The sequence below is a fragment of the Corapipo altera genome, unplaced genomic scaffold, assembly GCF_003945725.1.
Source record: "Corapipo altera isolate COAL_440 unplaced genomic scaffold, ASM394572v1 2, whole genome shotgun sequence".
Taxonomy (NCBI): Eukaryota; Metazoa; Chordata; class Aves; order Passeriformes; family Pipridae; genus Corapipo; species Corapipo altera.
This window is the reverse complement of record NW_020884890.1, coordinates 3,141,200-3,161,466: the sequence shown is the minus strand read 5'-3', so window position 1 is coordinate 3,161,466 and position 20,267 is coordinate 3,141,200. Positions and strand designations below refer to the sequence as shown.

Below are 20,267 nucleotides of genomic sequence, written 5' to 3'. Positions count from 1 at the left end.
CAGCATACAGTGATTTTATTTAATCCTAAAGTTTCAATGAGAGTGACAATTTACTGTAATGAAACCAGAAATTGCCCAACTGAACTATCACTATAAGCCTTTGATATTCAGAGACAAGTTCTTCAAGAAACTTGGAAAGAGCTCATATTTAGAGAAGATAAGGGCATCTGTAGTAATTTTATAATTATTTACCATAGACCTTGCAATGGAGAAAGTAACTATCATGTAAGCAATCCAGAAACTGTGTTCCAGTCAAGGAAATTGTCTCTCAACTCCTTAAAGTTAGCTATGATCTGTTGTAATTTTGCTGTAATGTATACCTGTACATTTCAGCGGTATATCCTCATTATTCATTTTTGTGATCTACCTTGCACCTACCATTAACTAAACTGCAGCAAGAAAATATGTCATACACTTAACTGGCATATTAACAGTCAACATGGCATACCACATACAAACCCTACGTGGATATGTTGGCTTTACTAGAATGTGTGCCTTTGTTTGTTTCATTTTTAGGGTGAAATACACCGCTTAGTTTCTTAGTAGCAACTGTATGTTTCTAACAGTATATAAGACCATCTTCTAGAGTGAAAACAAGTGAATGTCATTATCTCAAGTGTTTTAACTTGATAGTGTGTTATAAATGCAATATTGCATTTTTCCTTTTTCTATTCTATTGTTCCTTGACTAATAAACTCCAGCAGGTTGTTCTGCCCTTACAAGAAACATATTCAAATCACAGTTGTCATTATGGATATACTAGGGCCAAGCCAGTTTATTTAAATACACAGTGTACTTACTCTAAACAATCAAGTACCTCTGAAATATCTGAAAATGACAATTTTGAAGAATGGAAATCTATCTCCATTTTTTCTAAGGAAAGAGAAAAGTATGTATATAAATCAGTGCATTTGCAAAGTTCAAACTGCAACCATTAGTTTATTTTTTTTTAAAAAAGCAAAAGTTTATGGGTGTATAAGTAAAGGGAAAAAAAGAAAGGTTTATTCCCTACTTCCTATCAACAAGGGATGCCTGGCCACTTCCCAGAAAATTGGGTTTCAGCACACTTAGCAGTTTCTTCAGAAAGGAAACATTGTAAATAACAAATACCCCCTGCTTCCTCCTCCTTTCCTTAGCTTTTATATCTGAGCTGACATCCTATAGTATGGAATATCCCTTCGGTTAATGTGGGTCAGCTGGTCTAGTTGCGTCCCCTCCCAGGATCTTGCCCACCCCCAGCCTCCGGATGGGGTGGGAGGAATGATGAGAGACAGTGCTGATGCTGTGCCAGCCCTGATCAGTAGAAGCCTGAAAACGCTGGTGTGTTATCAACAACATTCTTTTTTTTGTTTCGTTTATTTTTTATTAATAATTACCAAAGTTACTTGGAATTTAGAAGTTAGTACAAGGTTTATTTTAAAATCTCTCTATTTAAATGCAGCATAGAAAACCTGCTTCTCATATAAAACTACTCTTCATTACTCAGTAGTGACTACTGGGTCATGCAATAGCAAGGAAGTATTTTGTAGATAAGGAATACAATCAAGGGTAGATAGTATACTCTGTGCTACCCTTTTCTCTTTTTCCTTTCTGTGTATATAAACTTCTTCACTTTAAAATTAAATGTATCACTCTTTCTTTATTAGCTAAGCTATTTTATCTACTTCATTGTGAAACTCCTACAAGTGGAAAAAATGCAATGCTTCTGCTTTAGCTTGAAAGCAGATGGTTGTCTATTACTATAAAGTTCATAACGATAGATTTGGAATATCGCTGTCTTGAATGTGCAAGACATGTCCTTGACTGTTAATTATGTCCCTGACTGTTAATTATAACATTAACATTTTTAAAGTCTCCAAAATTTTTAGTATTCTGTAAAAGTTTTATAAATTGTTCAATAAAAAGAGTATTTAAATGTCATGTGGTAAAAACAGGAAATCTGTTTAATTTGATATGTTGCCCGTGTATATTCTGTACATTACTTAAAGGTCAACTCCTTTGACAAAGCTGTAAAAGCAGCAGTAAAATGGAAGGCTGTTATGGGCATTTATGTTGGAACAGTCACACCTAGAGGCTTTGCTACGTTTGTTCCTTGGGACACATTTGTTGAATTCCTGATTTGTTGAGTAATACTTGATAATATCACCCTGAACATTAGATGTTTCTTTTATAGCAGCTTTTCTAGACATTGTTCCTAACTTAACATTTCTAACTTTTTGTCATTAACTAGTATCATTCATCTCAGACAGCTCTGGGGGCGGTTGTCTTTATGTTTGATATTATATTTGGTTTTGAAGAGAAATGTAGTTGGTCTAATTCCTATGATTTCAGACATATTTAGAACAATCTCTCTTTAGATAGTAGATCTATTTATCTCCTTAATAATATTTATACTGTGTATGTGTGATTTAAAACGAGTCTGTGACATTTTCCACCAAAAAGAAAAGTGAGCAAATGGGAATGATATAGAGAGTTGTGGGTGAGAAAGGACAATTGCGTTTTCATCTCCACATTCCAGTCTCAGTTTGAGGTGCCCACAATTCAAAAACCGGATGCTGTTTCCCCTAAGCCTCTGGTTTTCCAGAATTCAAGTTTTCTTTCACTCATTTTGTCCTCCTTCAAAATGATTCATACCTTTTAGGACTTTGTGAACAGAAAAAAAATAATGTGTTTAGAGATATGTATAAACTTTAGTAATTAATTTCATGTCATTAACCTCAGCCAATATCTAAACTCATAAGATATGTATTGATGTCCCACAAATTGCATTCATGTGTGTAAAACTTCCACATGAACTCTCTAGTTTTTGGGCTAGCTTTGCAAGAAGCATTGTTTTCCCTTCTTCAGACTTAATTTTATTTTTAGAGAATGGCTTTTAAAATCAAGAACACAGTAGGTTAATAAAGACCTAACAAAGATTTAACCAGAAGTTAAATAACTTTGTATGTGGCTTTGATACATAGTTGCAATTTTATAGCAAATAGCTAACCATTCCCACATAGTTTACTTCATTCAATAAAATTCAACAGAAGTATTATTTTAGTAAGCAATACAAAAATGGAATATATAAATTTTCTGCTTTGCACTTTCACTTGTGGATATAGTCTTGTACTTTGATATCAGACTAGGCAAACCTTGTGAAATGTAACTTGTTCCTGTGAGTAATTGTATTAGCTGCACAATCACCTGGATTTAGTATACAGTTCACAAAACTATGGAGAAGTTTTTGAAAGTCTCTAAAATATCTCTAATCCAGTACCATCTTGTTCTATCAGTTGCTATGTATCAGTGTTTTATTTTAATGTAGATTAATTTGCTGAAGTATTTTGAAATCAAAGGTGTAGCTGGGTATCTGTCGACAGGCCTCGGCTTGAAGGGGGAAGAAAGACACGCGACACACACACACTAGGATGAAGAGACACACTAGGATGAAGAGCCAGAGAGATGTCTGCCCGCTATGCTGAGCAGGCAGCTTTTTGTTTGGTGCTAAGTTCCACTTTCCCACATACATACACTACAAACATTTTCTTACAACATCCAGGAATGCGGCACCTGCACTCAGCCACACAACTCAAGGCTGTGTCCATGGGAACTATCTAATTAACTCTACTGCTCCCATGGAAAAGGGCCCAACACTTTATAATGTTCCAAAACCCTCAAACTTCAGTTGTGGGGCTGTGACTTCACCCCACACAAAGGAAAACAGGATTTTGACAGAAGAGCAGCTGGATTCACAAGGATGAGGTGAAGCAATTTTTGACTAATCCTTCTTCCACTCTCTTGAACAGTTTTGTAGAATTTTAGCACTTCAAAAGCAAGTGTCAGTCTGAGCTTTCATATGAATTAGTATTACATTTTCGTCTAATTTAGAAATTATGTCCCAGATTCAGTGCAACATGTAAGCTTTACATGTATTTAAATGTAAGAGTGTAAGTAGTCTGTGTGATTCATGTGCTTGATGTTAAAGATGCAGGTATTCTGCTACATTAGGCCCTGAATTCGGATCCATCCATTCTGTTACATTTATGTAACTCAACACTGAAAAACAACTTACATCTCAAATCCCTCCAGATGACTTAATGAAATTTTAAAGGGATGTGATGGTTTTCTAGATAAAAAATATAATTAAATGAGAGTTTAAGACACACCTTAGTTATACCTAGGGGGAAGATGACAAGAAAGAAAGAGCTTGTTGAAATGCAGAAAGAGCTCTTCAAAGCACCAACTAACTCTTAAAAACTTGTGTCCCAGTCTCCATAAAGTTGTTTATGTTTGCAACTGCCATCTACCCACAACCAGCTCATTTCAGAACAGCTATAAGGTCTACTGCTATAGTGTATAATATAGAGCTATATGGTATACTGTAGCACTACAGGATTCTCTTACTGAACAGAAATTTAATATATATTTAACAAGTCTGTTCTCTGAAATTATGGAGTCTGTTGGGCATTTGTTGCTTTGAGAGATTTCTGGCAAAAAATAATTTATAAAAGTCATAGAAAACTCTTTGTCTCCTCATCTTATAGAGCACACCTGTGAAATTTTGTCATTTCTAGTATTAGGCTTTTGAATTACTATTTCTTTAATGTGGATGAAAGTTTTCCTGTTGTAGTAACCTTTAGGAGATTTGTAAAATTTGATAACAAATACTACTTTGGGAAAGAAGAGGTAACATAAAGTGAAATAATGATGACTTTAGAATTTGCAGGAAACAAGATTTCTTCCCTTCATTTTCTGCTTGAAAATGCCAGGATAAGAGTTGATTGTTTTTAAAGCTTGCAACCTATTAAGCTGTTAATCTCCCAATTCCTTCGAGTCATTTTTTGTTTGAAGGTATTAATTGTTGCATAGGTGAAAAATACTTACTTTTTTCCTTACTTTACTTCTCCATTTACGGCATTTTCTGGAAAAACCTTGTTTCAGTAACTCCTGAATTGCAGTCATTTGTTCTGTTGGTGCTAATTTGCTGTTAATCAAGTCATCTGTGAAAATGTGATATGTCTCCCCCGGCAGTATGGCAAGGCTTATTTTCTGAGCTTGACTCATTTGAGCTCTTCCACAAGAGATACCATGTAATAAAGCAGGTGAGGTATTAAATACGATTTTTGAGCTTTATTGTGTAGCCTGTAAGAAAGAGGCGTAGAAGGCTGTGACTGTGTTTGCTTTTATAGTACAAAATAAGCAATAGTTAGTTGGGCTTCTTACCAATGCAATCATCTGTGTTACTGAGTTAGGATAATAGTATATTTTACTACCTTGACATTTTCTTTTCAAGAATGTTGTGATTAAAAACAGAGGGGGATTTTCATCCCTGGATACAAGGTGTGCAGCTGCTGGTCTGCTCCCAGACCACTCTCAGGATCCTCAGCCAGCTGAGAGAGTGAAGTGAACATGAGAATTCTCTAGAGACTTCATTAAAGTGTCATGTCCCAGAGTGAGTGGTCATTTTGGAAGGACACTGGCTACTTATATGATGTGGTTACAGAGGAAATGGCTTTGCTGTTTCCTGGCCTAAACATAAATTTCTAACTTAAGCTTGAAAACACACATTATTTCTAATTAAGAGTGCCTGACACATTCCTTTTCATGGATCTTCGTGGAATGTTGGTCTTTGTATTCACTTAAAATCTCAAACAATTTTTGTTTAAAAAGGAGGAAAATATATAGATGTTAAGAAGTCACTGTATTGAGGCTTCTCAAGCTTCAAACCTCCCCCCCCGAGGAAGTCATCTTCTCTTATGTAATATAAAAAGCCAGTTTTTCTTCCTACTATTGTAGTTTCTTTATATTTTTGTATCAACAGTTTGTGGTGATAAAATATGCAAGTAGTTATATAGCAAAAATGTTTTAGCTATTTAGCATTTTTAGCTACCCAGGAAATTCAGGATTCAGAAGGTGAATTCCCAAAGGGCACAATATATTTATCTATTTACATTCTACATGGGTGTACATCAGTTCTGCACAAAATCTGTAAAGGTTCTAGAGCTTGGGAACGTGTAGAGTCTCCCTGTGTTTCAGTGTAAATAGTGAAAATATTGAAATCATCAAACAGAGCAAAGAATTGAGACATTGCCCAAATAGATGTTCAAATTACTGTCAGATTCCTGTTTTCTGTTACAATCATACTTAAGACAAGAACTTACACAAATGAACAAAATTTTCCTATGTGAATTGTATTTCCCTCTATCAAGAGTTTTCCTTCATGGATTCTTTAGCCCTACAGAACACAAAAATAAAACTACAATATTATAAATAATTAATAAAAGACATTTGAATATTGAATGCAATAGAAAATATGCAAATATGGGAAATAAAATCAAGAAAATAAAGGCAAGGATCCTATTAGCTTCTACCAAAGTGGAAAACTGTAGATTCATCTAACTTCCAAAGCTGTTTCCCAATACATGGCATTATTCTTAATGCTATTTTATGGAAATAATCACAGATGAATGACTGTTTCTTTTTATACATGTGTAAAATCTGTTTCAGCAACTGGTGAACTTCAGCAAAATAAAGAACATAATTTGATCAAAAATTTATATAAGTAAAATACGTACAATGTGGTGAAGTTCAGTCACAAGCTTTTGAAGTTTCTTTTAGAGTTTAATAGCAGAAACCCAGTCCCTGTTGGACATCTATCTCTTAACATGTATTTTCTCATATAACAGAAAGTATGCTACTGGGTTTTCTGTTGGTTGTTTTTGTGGTTTTTTTTCAGCACGGTTGCAAAATGAAAAAGGTTTGTCACTGAAGGTTGGTTTGAGGTTTAAATTATGGAGTCGTTATTTTAATAGAAAAAAACCCCATAAGATAGGAGTATTCCTACTAAACATGTGTACTTCATTGAATGTCAGGCTAAGAGTATTGTGGAAACACTGCACAACCTCTCTTCTCCTGGAGATTCTTATATAGGAGTTTTACAGGAACTCCTATTACATTAATTCTGTTCTTGATATAAAAGCATTTTAAATCACTCATAAAAATATTAATGCGCAGAAAAGGTGCTGAAAATCAAGGACTTCCATGCATTAAAAAAATTGAGTATGAAGGGATCTTTCATTCATTGCTCTTTGGATTCCAGCAGGCTGCATAAATTTCTTCCTTTAAAGATTAATTCAGAGAGACTTAAGACAGGAATTGAGAATATTCGTTTCTAGATGATAAGAATCAGTCTCCCATTTTTTGACATTTCTGGAGACCAACCAGGGTGCAATTGAGAATAAAGGAGAGAATGTCAGCCCAGATTTAAAGCCTGAACATTCCCATGAATCATCCAGCTACTGATGCTTCAGGGCCTAAAATTTATCCAGAGATGCTGGGGAGGCAAAAGATTTAAAAGGAACAATAACAACAAATTTTGTTAGAACTGAACACTTTTTTTCCAAAATATTGGCTCAATATGCGTCTGATTTAAGTCTAATTTGTTTTATTTGTAAATTAACAAACACATGGGGTTTTAGGTACGTTAAGAAGGCAACCTTAGGTCCCTGTTAGATACAGTAAAAATTTGATAACATTTAAGACATGGAGGCAGGAACAGGATAAAGTGTCACTTAATAGCAGGCAGGACAGATTTGTGAAGTTTTACGATAGGGCAACTGAACAATGAAAATATTTTTGAAAAGTAAAATGAAATGAGCAATTATAAAGAAAAGTAGTCATCAGCACTATACTTCATCCAGCTGAAGGTCTCTTAGAAGAACAAAGAAAAAATCCTGGACACAGAGAATGCTAATAAAAACTCAGAACTCTCTGAGGAAGGAAATTAATATTTTATACTTGACATTTGCTCAAACTCTTTCAGCTTGAGGTGTTAATCATCTTATCTCAGTGCAGGGGAAGCCTACTAGTTTGTTGTTGCTAAAATGAAGTTTCAAATGTGACCTTACCAACCCCTACAGTTGTCTACATTTTCTGTTACCTGTGAAAATATATCATATGTTTTCAGCATTTCCAGAACAACAACATTCTTCATTCTTTCTTCTGGCTCCAGTAGTGGCACATTGAAATCCTGCTGCATTGTTACGGTTTCAGAAGCAGTAGATTAATACTATGCTATTATATTGCTGCATCTTATTTTTCACATGAACAACTTGCAAAAAACAAAGACTCTGTGAGTAGTAGTGAAACTTACTCGTAATAATCAATAAGGTTTAGTCACTGTGCATGCCATCAGGATTTTTGTAAGTTCTGGCAATATCTTTATTTATCTCTGCCAAAATTTTTTGCTCCTAGCATGGCTATTTTCATTTTCTACTTTAAAAAAGGTGCTCCTCTAACAAAAATTGTCTTCCCTCTTAACATTTGATTAATTAATCTTTAAGAGAAGATACAATCAATATCTACCTACTAAAAAAAAATAAAAATGCTAAAGGTATTTGTTACAATACTGGGAAATGTCATTAAAAGTAGAGATTTTGTTATAAAAAGAAATGCTTTTTACTGACCCTGATCAACATTGTTGCTTCTTTTCTTTCTTAATGCTGTATTACAGACCACAAAATATTGATATTATATCCTTATTTATTTCCTGACTTTGTTCTCCCAAACAAAAATAGACTATTTTTATGCTACTATGTATATGTGTATGAAACAAAAACATCACATAGGAGTATTATATTTCAACTTCATAATAGTTTTGTATCTTTTCCTGCCACCATTTCTCATTCATTTATTCTCCCTGGTTTTGTTATATCTGTTACAGTCTTCTGTAACTTGACAAATTCCCCCAGTGCAGTGTAAACAGGAACAAAAGAGACTGATTCTGCATCTCCTTTCTTTGAGCCTCAGTATAAAGATAGAAACATTTTTGTCATCTTCTTGTATTTGACAATTTGTTTGTCACAGAATCATGGAATAGTTAAGGTTGGTAGGGACCTCTGGAGATCATCTAGTCTTATCCCCGCTGCCAGGGCAGGGTAACCTAGAGGTCCTAGAGGCTTTGAATCCCTCCAGAGAAGGAGACACTACGACCTCTCTGGGCACCCTGTTCCACTGCTCTTCCACCATCAACATAAAGAACTTCTTCCCCATGTAGAGCTGAAACTTCTTGTGTTTTAGTTTATGGCCATTGATCCTGTGACTGGGCAACACTGAAAAGAGTCTGGTGCCATCCTCCTCGCACCCACCTTTGAGATATTAACGTGCATTACTGAGATCCCCTCTCAGTCTTCTCTTCTATGGGACCTGATGTCATCACAAAACCTCTCGATGATTTTTGAGTCATCTCGGGAATTCAGAGAGGTCCCAGTTGACTGGAAGCTGGAGAACATTGTCTTGATTTTCAAGAAGGGCAAGAAGGAGGACCCCAGAAACTATAGACCTGGCAGTCTCACTTCCGTGCCTGGTAAAGTTTGGAGAAGATTTTTCTACGAGGTATTGAGAAACACCTGAAAGACAACCAGCACAGCTACATGAGAGGAAAGTCTTGCTTATCAAACCTGATTTCCTTTGATGACAAGGTAACCCACCTAGCTGATCAAGGGGAGCCAGTTGATGCAATCTTCTTGGATTTCCATAAAGCTCTCCATACTGTCTCTCACAGAATCCTTCCAGACAAAGCAGACAGCACACAGCTGGATAAACACCTCATGTGGTGGGTGAGCAATTGGCCCACAGGTAGAGCACAGAAGGTAACAGTGAATGGGGTAACATCAGATTGGTGACCTGTCACTACTGGGGTTCCACAGGGCTCCATCATAGGCCCTGTGCTCTTCGACATCTTCATAAATGATTTAGACACAGGACTGGAAGGGATACTAAGTGAGTTTGTAGATGATACCAAACTGGGAGGAGATGTTGACCCCCTTGAAGGCAGGGAGACCCTTCAGAGAGACCTCAAAAAATTAGAGCAGTGGGCAATCACCAACCATATGAAGTTCAAGTAGGGAAAGTGCTGGATTCTGCACCTGGGGTGGAGCAACCCCAGGTGTACGTACAGACTGGCGAATGATATTCTGGAAAGCAGTGCCATGGAAAGGGCTATCTACACACATGTAGTGTTCTCTATGTTTATTTATAACTGATGATGATAATAATTTTGAAAATGAGATAATACTTAAACAAAATCTGAATTCAGTTATCTCTTGGCAGTATCTCGTGGTGCAAACCTGGGTATAATTTGAAAGCCAAGCATATTCAGTCCAAGTCCTACTTAGACTTTGTTTTTAAAATACATGAATATTTCCTTATTATCATCACTGAATAAAGACTGATTTGTGAAGTTTCTTTCATCATTTGGGCAAAAACAAACAAACAAATCACAAAAAACCCCAACCCAACTTTTCTTTTGTTGCTTCCACTTATATTTTCTGTGCTATAATTCAAATTTTTTATTCTGGCAGAAAATGGAAAACTTTGTAGTAGACTGAAGGTATGGCAGTATAACTATTAAAAAACAATTCAGAAGAATAATGATGAAAGTAAAAACTGATAAAAGATTAGCCTTCAAATATTTTCATAATGTTTGTAAATATTAATGTTATTACTTTTTCCCTTAATGATTTTGGACAACAGCATCTGTAGAATAAACCAGTAATTTTTCCAATCAATATTTTACTGTGTAGCATCGTGAGGTCCTATTTGCTTCCTTTTCTAATCCTGGGATGTGGGATCATTTAGATCAACTGCTTACAAAAGCTAATATATTATCATAAAGAGCATGAGGCTCAATTGAATTAGCAGCTATTGTGATATTCAAAAATAATAGAATGTTGTGAAGATGAAATGGAAAAATCCATGAAAATTCGGGGCTGAAATTTTGTTAGCATATAGGTCAGGTTAACAGACAATTCTAGGAAATAATTGGAGAATTTGAATAAAAAGCTAAATGCCTTCACTGCTATCAGCCAAATTATATCAGAAAGTATATCCAAATACTTGTGTTATAATTCGACATTAACAATCACTGCTTTATTCATCCTATCTTTGACCACAAAACCTATGGCCTGTACTTCTTGTTTTTCTGGTGGTTCTATAAGCCCTTCTCTGGAAATCTGCAGTAGCTTGTTGTTTATTTTCCTTGCTTTTGTGACCACTGGACCATCACCTATATGATACAGAAGAGAAAAGAATCCACCACCAAAATTATCTTAGTGCCCTGCACATCACATCAGATCTACAATAAGGATAAAAGAAAGGGGGAAAGGATTTAAGGAGGAAGAATAATACATAGTTTCTGAGATGGCCTGAATCACTCTACTGAGACCACAGAAATGGTTTTCTTTGGCTATACGTAGTGGATTATAAAGCTGAATTAAAGGTTTCAAAATAAAATTCCCTCACCAAGTTGGATTATAGAGAGAAAGAATTTGACTTGAAAGAGATATGTTTTGGAGATACATGATGTCATGTAGCTTTGCAGAATTAGTTTCCTGAAGCAAACTGTTCAATTGTTGGATGGTAACAGTAGAAGCGTTACTTGCACTAACAATGTTCAATGTAGGGGAAGAAATAACAAAGCCAAATACACTGAAAGTAAAATAAACTGTCACAAATCAAAGAATGTGTCTGTTTCTCAGTCAACACAGCATGTATTTGAGGAAAGAAAGGACAATTAGATAAGGAAATGAAAAGAGCATCCTTGCCTCCACCTGCAAGTAAAGCCTATCCCTGGGAGCAGTTTAAGGAGGGTACATCAGGACACTAGAAGTAGCTCAGTGAATGCTCTGTAAGAAACTGATTTTCCAGTTATGGACATATTCTATTGTATTCTGACAAGTTTAGTGCTTGATAGAGAAAATGTTACTGTTAAATAGTATAGGAGACTAAAAATCAACTTCGCTTATGTTCTTGAATTAGCCTCAGACTCACTGTATGACCTTGGACTTCTATTCCTTCACCACAGTTCTTGCTGCACTTCCTTCTGTAGTTTTTGTTTGGTTGTGGTTGTTTGTTTGGTTTGGTTTTTGTGGGATCATAATGATGTGATTCTGCTCAGTAATTGATAATTCACTTGTTCATTCTCTATCTTTTTTTAAAATTTGTAGGGCTGCCTCAAGGAGGTCCTTGTTTACATCCTTTCCTAATCATGGGATGTCTGATAATGCATATCAGCTGCCTTTGAAAGCTAACACAGCATCATCAGGAGAATGAGGCTCAATGAAGTAGCAGGTTCTGTAACCTGTCAGGTCTCACACATTAAATGAAATGCATTTAACAACAATCATGTTCCACAAAGCCTAGTTCCAAACCCATTTTTCTGCAAAGGATCAGCAGATCACCAAGAGAGAGGTTGTGTTTCCATAGTCCAAAATAACTGTCCTTAACTCAGTATGGGACCGTCAGCATAGACAAAGTCATTCTCATGAGAGTGATTGTGAATGGAAACATTAGACTGTAGATAGATATTTCTGATCAAGAGTCTTAAATCTAAGCCCAGTATCTAAGACCAACCATAGGCAATTCAATTCACTATGAGTTTTCGCAGAACACAAACCTTGTTTCTCTGAAACAGGCACATGTGCATTATCAGTGACTTTTTTTTCTTCTTTCTTTTCCCAGAAGAAAATTTCTTTCCTTGAGGGAAAGCTTACTTTGATTTTAAAACTCAAGACATTAATGTAGAAAAGAAACTTTAGGACTCATTTGCACTAAATGATCTTAATAGATGCATTTTTCTATATCAGCACTATTAATGTAAATCTATAACTTGGCAAAAAATCTTATTTGTTATGAATTAAAAATATGCCTGTCAGTCTAGTAATTATATAAACATACTTTTTTTCATAGAATCAGTTGTACACATAATTATAAAAACCTTTATCATGGTGCACATTTCCTTGGTGATTGGCTGATACAAGAGAAAACATCATCTTACAGATTAGATACACAGCATATATTCAACATATTAATTAACCCATAGTAGCTCTGATATGTGATTTCTCTTGAGAAAACTCTCAGTTCAGAGTTTATCTTGTTTGGCTCAGATTTCAGACTCTTAAAATTGAAAGAAAATCCAGGCCCTGTGTTATTCAACTTGTTAAGTGAAGCGTTACTTAACTTGCTATATGTCTGTTACATGATATAACTTTTATCATATCATGTACCTGATTATGTATCCTTTATTAGCCTTTTGAACTGTACTTTGACCAGACGCTGCGTGATTGCTCCACTCTATGCATATCCTTAAGACCAGTGACAGATGGTCATGCTCTAACTTCATCTGAAACATCACTGGTCTTGAAGCAGTGTGTGAAGAAATCATAAATAATGTGATTTTTTTAGCATAGGAATTCACACATTTGGGAAAATTACTACCATCTGTGTGCATTAATGCGGCATCATGCCTTGTAGATCAGATCTGATTCATGCCCTGCCAACTTTGAGTAGAAATTAAATTACCAAGTATTTTTCTGCGCAAGATCATGTAGAAAGGCTTCTGCATGTCCATCCAATTACTGTTCTTGAAATACTAGAAATATCTTATTGCCAACATTTTCATATATGGCTACATGCCAGAGGACTCTGACTATGACAAAATACAAATAAATACAGAAACTTTATTGTATGCTATATTCTCCATCTGTAAGAGAAGATTTGTCTGGAAGCTGACCACTCAACACCAGATGACATTTGCCTTGACTCATCCACAGGTCTGCAGAACACCATAATAGAAAACTTTAGCAGAAGTACTCTTCCTATACCATAAGTGGGAAATCAAAGGCTCCATATGACAACATACCTTTTAAAGATTTTGGTCTTTAAGATATAGCCTTAAGTGTGTATATATTTAGGCTTTGTTTATTTCCTAAAATATGGATGTCAAGCAGGATTCAAACAGTTGGTTTCTAGATTTCAAATCCTTTCAGCTCCCCTCCTCAACATCCTACTACTTCACCTGAATCTCTGGTCACAAAACAAAGAAACTCTATAAATAAACAAACAATTTTACAGACAGTACAAACAGGTTCACTTGTTTCCATCAGAAAGCAATAGGACTGCAGTATAAGGAATACTTTTCACATTACTTGTGGAGATACCTCAGGAGGCTTCTGATTCCAGTGAGACTGTGATACCTTCTGTCCTAGAGAGTTTATTAAAACTGAAATAGAGCAATTTGGTATTAAATTTGGTCAAATATTATTTGGCTGCTATCATCTTCTCTATTTGTGTCAAACAACTTCCTCCTATCCTGCTTTAAAGTAAAATCATTAGCACTTTTGTTTAGAAAGGGTAAGTGTTTAAATCCATAAGTGTTTAAACAGTCGCATCTAGAACCTTAATTTAACATTTTTAGCCTATGCAACTCTTTTAAATCAGTTGCAATGTGATTCCTTAAACCATAATACTAAAAGTCACAGCTTGGTAAGAAAATAGATTTCTGAGCTGTGATTGAACTTTTCTTCTCTTCTACCTTTAGAAGAAATTTCCATTTAAGCTGTTGAAAGTAATAATGGAAATATATTTTAATGCAAAGTTTTAATGTATCAGTACTATTTCCTAATTTTTATCTTTTGTATGCTGTAAGACCTGGTAACAGCTCTTATATAGTGTGTTCAGTGTGTTCTAGTCTTCTGTCTTCAAAACCTGAAATCATCCAGATATTTGCCAATACTTTCTGCAGATGTCTCAAAGAGGAAGAAAAGGCAAAGCTGTCTGAACTTAGTCTGATAAGATCATTTTCATCTGAATGAAAACTTACTATTGAATAGTCTACCACTTAAAAGTCACTTAGCCAGCACTCCTTGGTATCACTGGAGTATGTGTTCGCTTTGAATATTGATACAACAGCTGCAGGCATCTGTCTATAATTTCATGAAAACTGCTGTCATTAGATCTTCAAGAGGTTGAGATAATTCTTTTTTGTTATTTGTTCTCTTATCACACAGCATAAGAATTTTCTGGGGCCTTTTGCGTGGAAAAAAACTTCAAATAAATCTTTGTACAAAATATACAGAGTGTGTTCGTGTCATTAGAGGAATATGCAAATAGGCAACACATTTTGAAGAAGTATCCAATGTGAGGTGATTAAGTTCTTATTTTCTATTACATACTCCAGAAATTATGAGAAAGTTATGTAATGTATAATTGGAGTTATGCAGGTATTTGAGCAGTAATTTATAGAATTTGATTTTGACCTATGTATCAGTCCTACATGAAGTTGGGTGTAACCTGGTAATTTTTATTACATTTTATAGAAGGAGACTGTTCAGTATTATATATACAAATTAAACACTTGATGAAGGATTTGCTATATTAAATATGTAAATTAAACTTCACTAAGACATGTAACTAAATTAGCACTGAGAAGTCCTTGGTATTCTGTGACTTACTTGGAGATTACTTCAGAGAAACTTAATTGTGCAAAGTTAGGAAAGCCATGAAAACTTCTACCCAAGAGAACAAAAGTCTTTAACTAAAGTTTGATGAGAAAAGTATTATTACTAGTCACAAAAGTAGGGTAAAGTAGATCGGGAAGCTTACTGTGCTTTGGTACTATTGATTATGGCCTCATAGAATCCTTCATTATCAGCCAACTATGCACTGCTTATAAATGCATTAGAGTTTTGGGACAAATCAATCACTGTTAAAATTGGCAGTTTAATCCCTAAAGACAGAGAGGGTGCAGAGCCTAGATGTGTGTGGTCCCTCAGTAACATCCCTCTCGTACTTCTACTTCTTTCCAGGTAATTTTGTTACAGACTATAAAGTGTCCTATTGATTGAGCTCTGAAAATTGTAAATGTGATTTATGAGCTGTATTTGATTAAAAGTGTCGCTGCTCTGGGGGACACAAGGATTTCTTCCCCCCGGTCTAACATAGAGTAAATCAGTTTAATCCATTGCCTGAGAGACTACGCCCTTTAAAAGGACTAGTAAAAATGGAAAGCTACATTGGAAAACCGGAGGAGAGCTTTATTTCAACCAAAGTGCCAGGTAAAAAGAGATACATGACCATGGGAGAACTAAAACGCTGCAAATATTACTCACTACCGGATAAAGTAATACAGTTTTTACAGCAATTTTGTAAGTACAACAGTTTGAAGATAGTAAAGTAAAACTTGACAGCCGGGTAAGTAGCTAAGTAGTCATTCCTACCACTTTTAATTACATTTTTGTTTGATATGCAGTGCTGTGTATCTGTTTTCCCTCAACTGGAAGGAGACTTTTCTTCTTTAAATAAATTTAAAAAAAAAAAAAGGCAAAATGTGAGAAGAATAGTTTTTAATTAGACAACACATTTTCCTAGTTTTTTTACAAGCAAGTATTTGTCTTTCAAATTGCTTACATATGAAATAAAAGGTCTTTACAGGCTTTGGACTTGCACTGCTTTTAAGTTAGAACCAAGTGAACATACAGCAAAGACATGTGACGTGTTGGTGTCTTTGCTACTAATTAAGATTAGGCATTTTATGAGTGCCCACATAACTAATCTCTTGTGGTTGATATCCAGTGAGGTTACAGTCTGTAAGTTTAAAAGAAAAATATCTCTCTTTTAGCCTACAAAATTGGCTAGAGTACTGTGCTTGCTCAACCAATTGATCAAACTAACCTTGTAGTGTGCTGCAACTTCTTTCCTATATTAATCATATTCCTAATGAGACTCATTTAGCAAGAAGGATATTTTAAACCTTTGTATTTCAGGGTGAGAAGAATTCAGGAAATTAACAAGAGTTGAAAAAACAAATTTAAAAACTGATTGGGTCACTTTTCTATAGTATGCATCAACTTTAATTTTTTTAACATAGTTGCAGTGGTTGTATCTTTCTTAGATACAAGCTGTAAATAGCTGTATTGATGTAGTAAATAGTAACAGAAACCATGTGATGAAATTCTAAAGCATGTGAAAAATTATTGATGAATCTTTAGGCATACATTCCTATACATTCTTCCCATGAACATGCTTTCATCTAATCACTGGTAGCTTTACATACTTTTTACTTCAAACAGTGCAAAACAAAAAAGTGTTCTTTCTTTTGAATCAAATGTGTAATTTAGCCTGAAGTGCTGGATGGACAATATTAGTCATACACTAGTGCTAAATTGCAGACAATACTTCCTTACTTTCTTTGCTTAGATCCATGAACTTTCTGATATGACAAAATGCACATTAAAATAATTGTGTCACTCTTGGGTATGCTCTTTTGTTTTCTTCAGAAAGCTTTGCATGTGAAATAGGCTCTTGTAAAATGTTGTATTGAGCTTTCTCAGCAGAGCAGTCTAGAAAATAGCAACAATATTTTAAAACACTTCAGTTCTAATTAGTTCATCTATAAAATGTGTGACTCCTTAAGAGAGGTAGAAAGCTAACTGTGGTAGCACAGAATACAAGCTGTGATAACTCTGGGCATGACAATATATAAATATTAACTGTATGCTGTTACTTGAACTAGCTCCTCTGTACAAAGGTGTAGGCCTGGGAAAGTGAGATTTAGAGACTGGTTAATTTTATTATCTTCTTAGTTCAAACTTACCAGCAGCTTTAACCAATGTTGCCAAATTTATCACTGTAGTTTCCAAAAAACAGTGAAGTCCCATGGAGTTAGTTTCCCAAGGTTGACTATCCTCTGCTTTTCTGATATTTAGGATTGTATTTGTGATATTAAGCTAAAAGTAAGTCTTCAGTCATGCAAAGAGAAGCCTGTAAGCCTGCTACCATAATAAAAAAAAGACCGAACCTAAACTCTGGAGGGGCCTTCAATTTGATTTGTGATTAAGTAGCTTAATTTTGGTACCTTTTTTTTTTTTTTTGCAGTTGTAGGTAGTGGTTATTTTTATTTTAGTTTCATGATAATTATAATTAGTGATGCATTTTATGCTAGCTCTTTTTACCAGCTTTCAAGAGAAGAGACACCTTTTTATGACAGTGGCTTAAGTCTTCCAGTGTTTTCTGCTCCTCTGATATATGAAAATATGCTCCTCACTGAGTGATAGCTTGCATAGATTTTACTCCTATTGCTCATGCAGTGCCAAAAGACAGGTTTTGATTGATAAGAATGTACATTATGGTTTTGTGTATCCATCATACCTAATTCCACATAGCTACATAGGTACTTTATCCACCATACTGAATTCCAAACCAGCTATAGTCAATTATATGCCTGTCAGATCACTGTCTTACCTGCTAGTAAGAATATTCAGTGATTGATCTCCTAGATTATGCCCTTTCTATTTCACTGCAGCACCAAAACTGCGGTCTCATTTGTTCTGTATACATCCTCTCTGTACTTTTAGTGGTTCTGATTTCAATTCATACAGCACTGCACAGAGCCAGTTTTCTGAACAGATCAGTGCCCATCCAAAAAGGGGCAGCAAGTAGTGCAGTTCTTTCTTTCTCTTCCTCATTCTCTACTGTGCAGGCATTGCAACTCCAGGAAAAAATGCAATTTTAAAATCATTAAAATAAATTTTTTTTTTGTTAAAGTGACTGTCCTAGTATCTTCTTGCTTACTTGCTTGCCTGCTTGGATACCCTTGTCATTGCTTACCACTGGTAGAAAGGATTCATCTGCTGTACTTGTACCCTAGAGGTGTTACAAGCAAAGTAAGAGGAAATATTTTTTTATGAGAGTATTAAGACATTAAATGAGTTCGGGAAGTATGAAGGTGCTCAGTCTTAAATCACCAAAGGGTTATTTTTCATAGACATTATATTTCAAAAAAGTGGGACCAAAAATATTTATTTACCTGACTGTCTATACATAATTTTTTCAAAACTGAAAACATAGAAATTGTAAATATAGCTTAACTGTAAAAGTGCAGGACACTGACCACTATTCCAAAAAATGTTAGTCTTTGATTGTTAAGATCTAAAGCAGAGTCTAGATGGAAAACATTCTTCTTTTGAAGAAGGAAGACACCTTAGGGAAGACAATTGTGAGAAAACTGCACAGGAAACCATAGAAAGAGAATGGGAGACGAGTTCAAATAAAAATTTAAAAAATAGGCTCAAACCCTAGAAATATTGATATGAATTCTAATTGTTATTGCTTGAACAAAATTAACTCATTTGACAACAGGTTATATTACATACAGGATGTGTCTGTGCAGTCCATTAAAACTTCAGTCAAGCTTGTACCATGGGAGCAGCTGGGTGTGAATCTGGTTTTGCCCCAAAGCAGAACATCTGTATAGATACCACACTGCTTATGAACTTTGCTGAAAACATAGTTTGCAATTAACTTTATTTTGTTAGAATTTTATATGATCAGTGTCGTATAAGCTATCACTTTATAACTGTTGGTAAATCCTTTTCTAGTAGCCTTTCCTTGGGAGCACTATAAATAACCAATGTGTAAATGAGGATGTAAAAGTGTCTGAGACTGAACTGATGCATTGAGATTAAATGGACTCAGACACAGAAGCACTGTTAGTGTAGAACTGTCTTCAATGACCAGCCTCCCTGACTATGCCAGGGGAGATGGGACAGCTGGGAGAGAATCCAGTCAGATCAGGATCAAGGTTCCTCACAACAAACCTTGTCAGTGGTGGCAGTGATGGTGGTGGTGGTAGTGGCGGGGCAATAAAGCACAGGAAGGAGGTGGGGAAGGTTGAGGCAGCACTCCCAACCAGACAGGCTTGACAGGGCCAGAGGCCATCAGAGTCCCAAAGCGTTCTGTCCCTCAGTGACCACAGCTCCTGTCAGGCACAGGAGCAGAGAGGCAATACCTGGCTCTGAGAGAGTTAAGTTTTCATGGCAGTTAGCAACTGTTGACCACTATATGGGTATTCCCCATCTCTTACTCTGGAGGATTCTCCACAGCCAGGTAAGAGCTGCCATTAGGACTGAGCGACAGGGGAGTCATCTGAGGGTCAAGAAGGTTTAACCAGCCCTATGGAGAGTTAAAGCTAAAACCAAAACCTGAGTTTAGACTGTTATCCAGACAGCAGTGTGTTGTGTTTGAAACCACTGGGTCATTGCTGAAGGTCAGGTTTCCTGACTACCTTAGTGTAAGTGCCTATTAGCTAAGTGCCTATTCTTTCATGGCACTGAAATGCTAAACTCACATGTGAGTGTTAATTCTTGTATTTCATTGGATTTTGATAGCTAGGTTCTCCATATACTTCATAGTGGCAGTATTTGGATTCCTTTAACACTAATAATAATAAACCAGGAAATTTTACAATAAGCCCTCATTTTGTTGAGGCTGCAACTTCAGCCTAAGGAAAGAACAGAATTTTTTTCATTATTACTTTAGTCTAACACTCTGAAGAGAAGCAAAGATACAGAAAAACAAGATGTTTTATTTTCAGATGCTCTTTAAAAACATGCGGTGTACAGAAGGATTAAAAGGCAAAGAAGATTATGAACGTGCCTAAGAGTCATGTA

At 35.5% G+C, this 20,267-nt stretch overlaps 1 protein-coding gene across 1 annotated transcript in view; it reads left to right on the top strand.

The window, feature by feature from the left end:
• The window catches only part of EYS (eyes shut homolog), an 853,574-nt gene that overhangs the window by 646,570 nt on the left and 186,737 nt on the right, over nt 1-20,267 (top strand). The window lies entirely within an intron of this gene.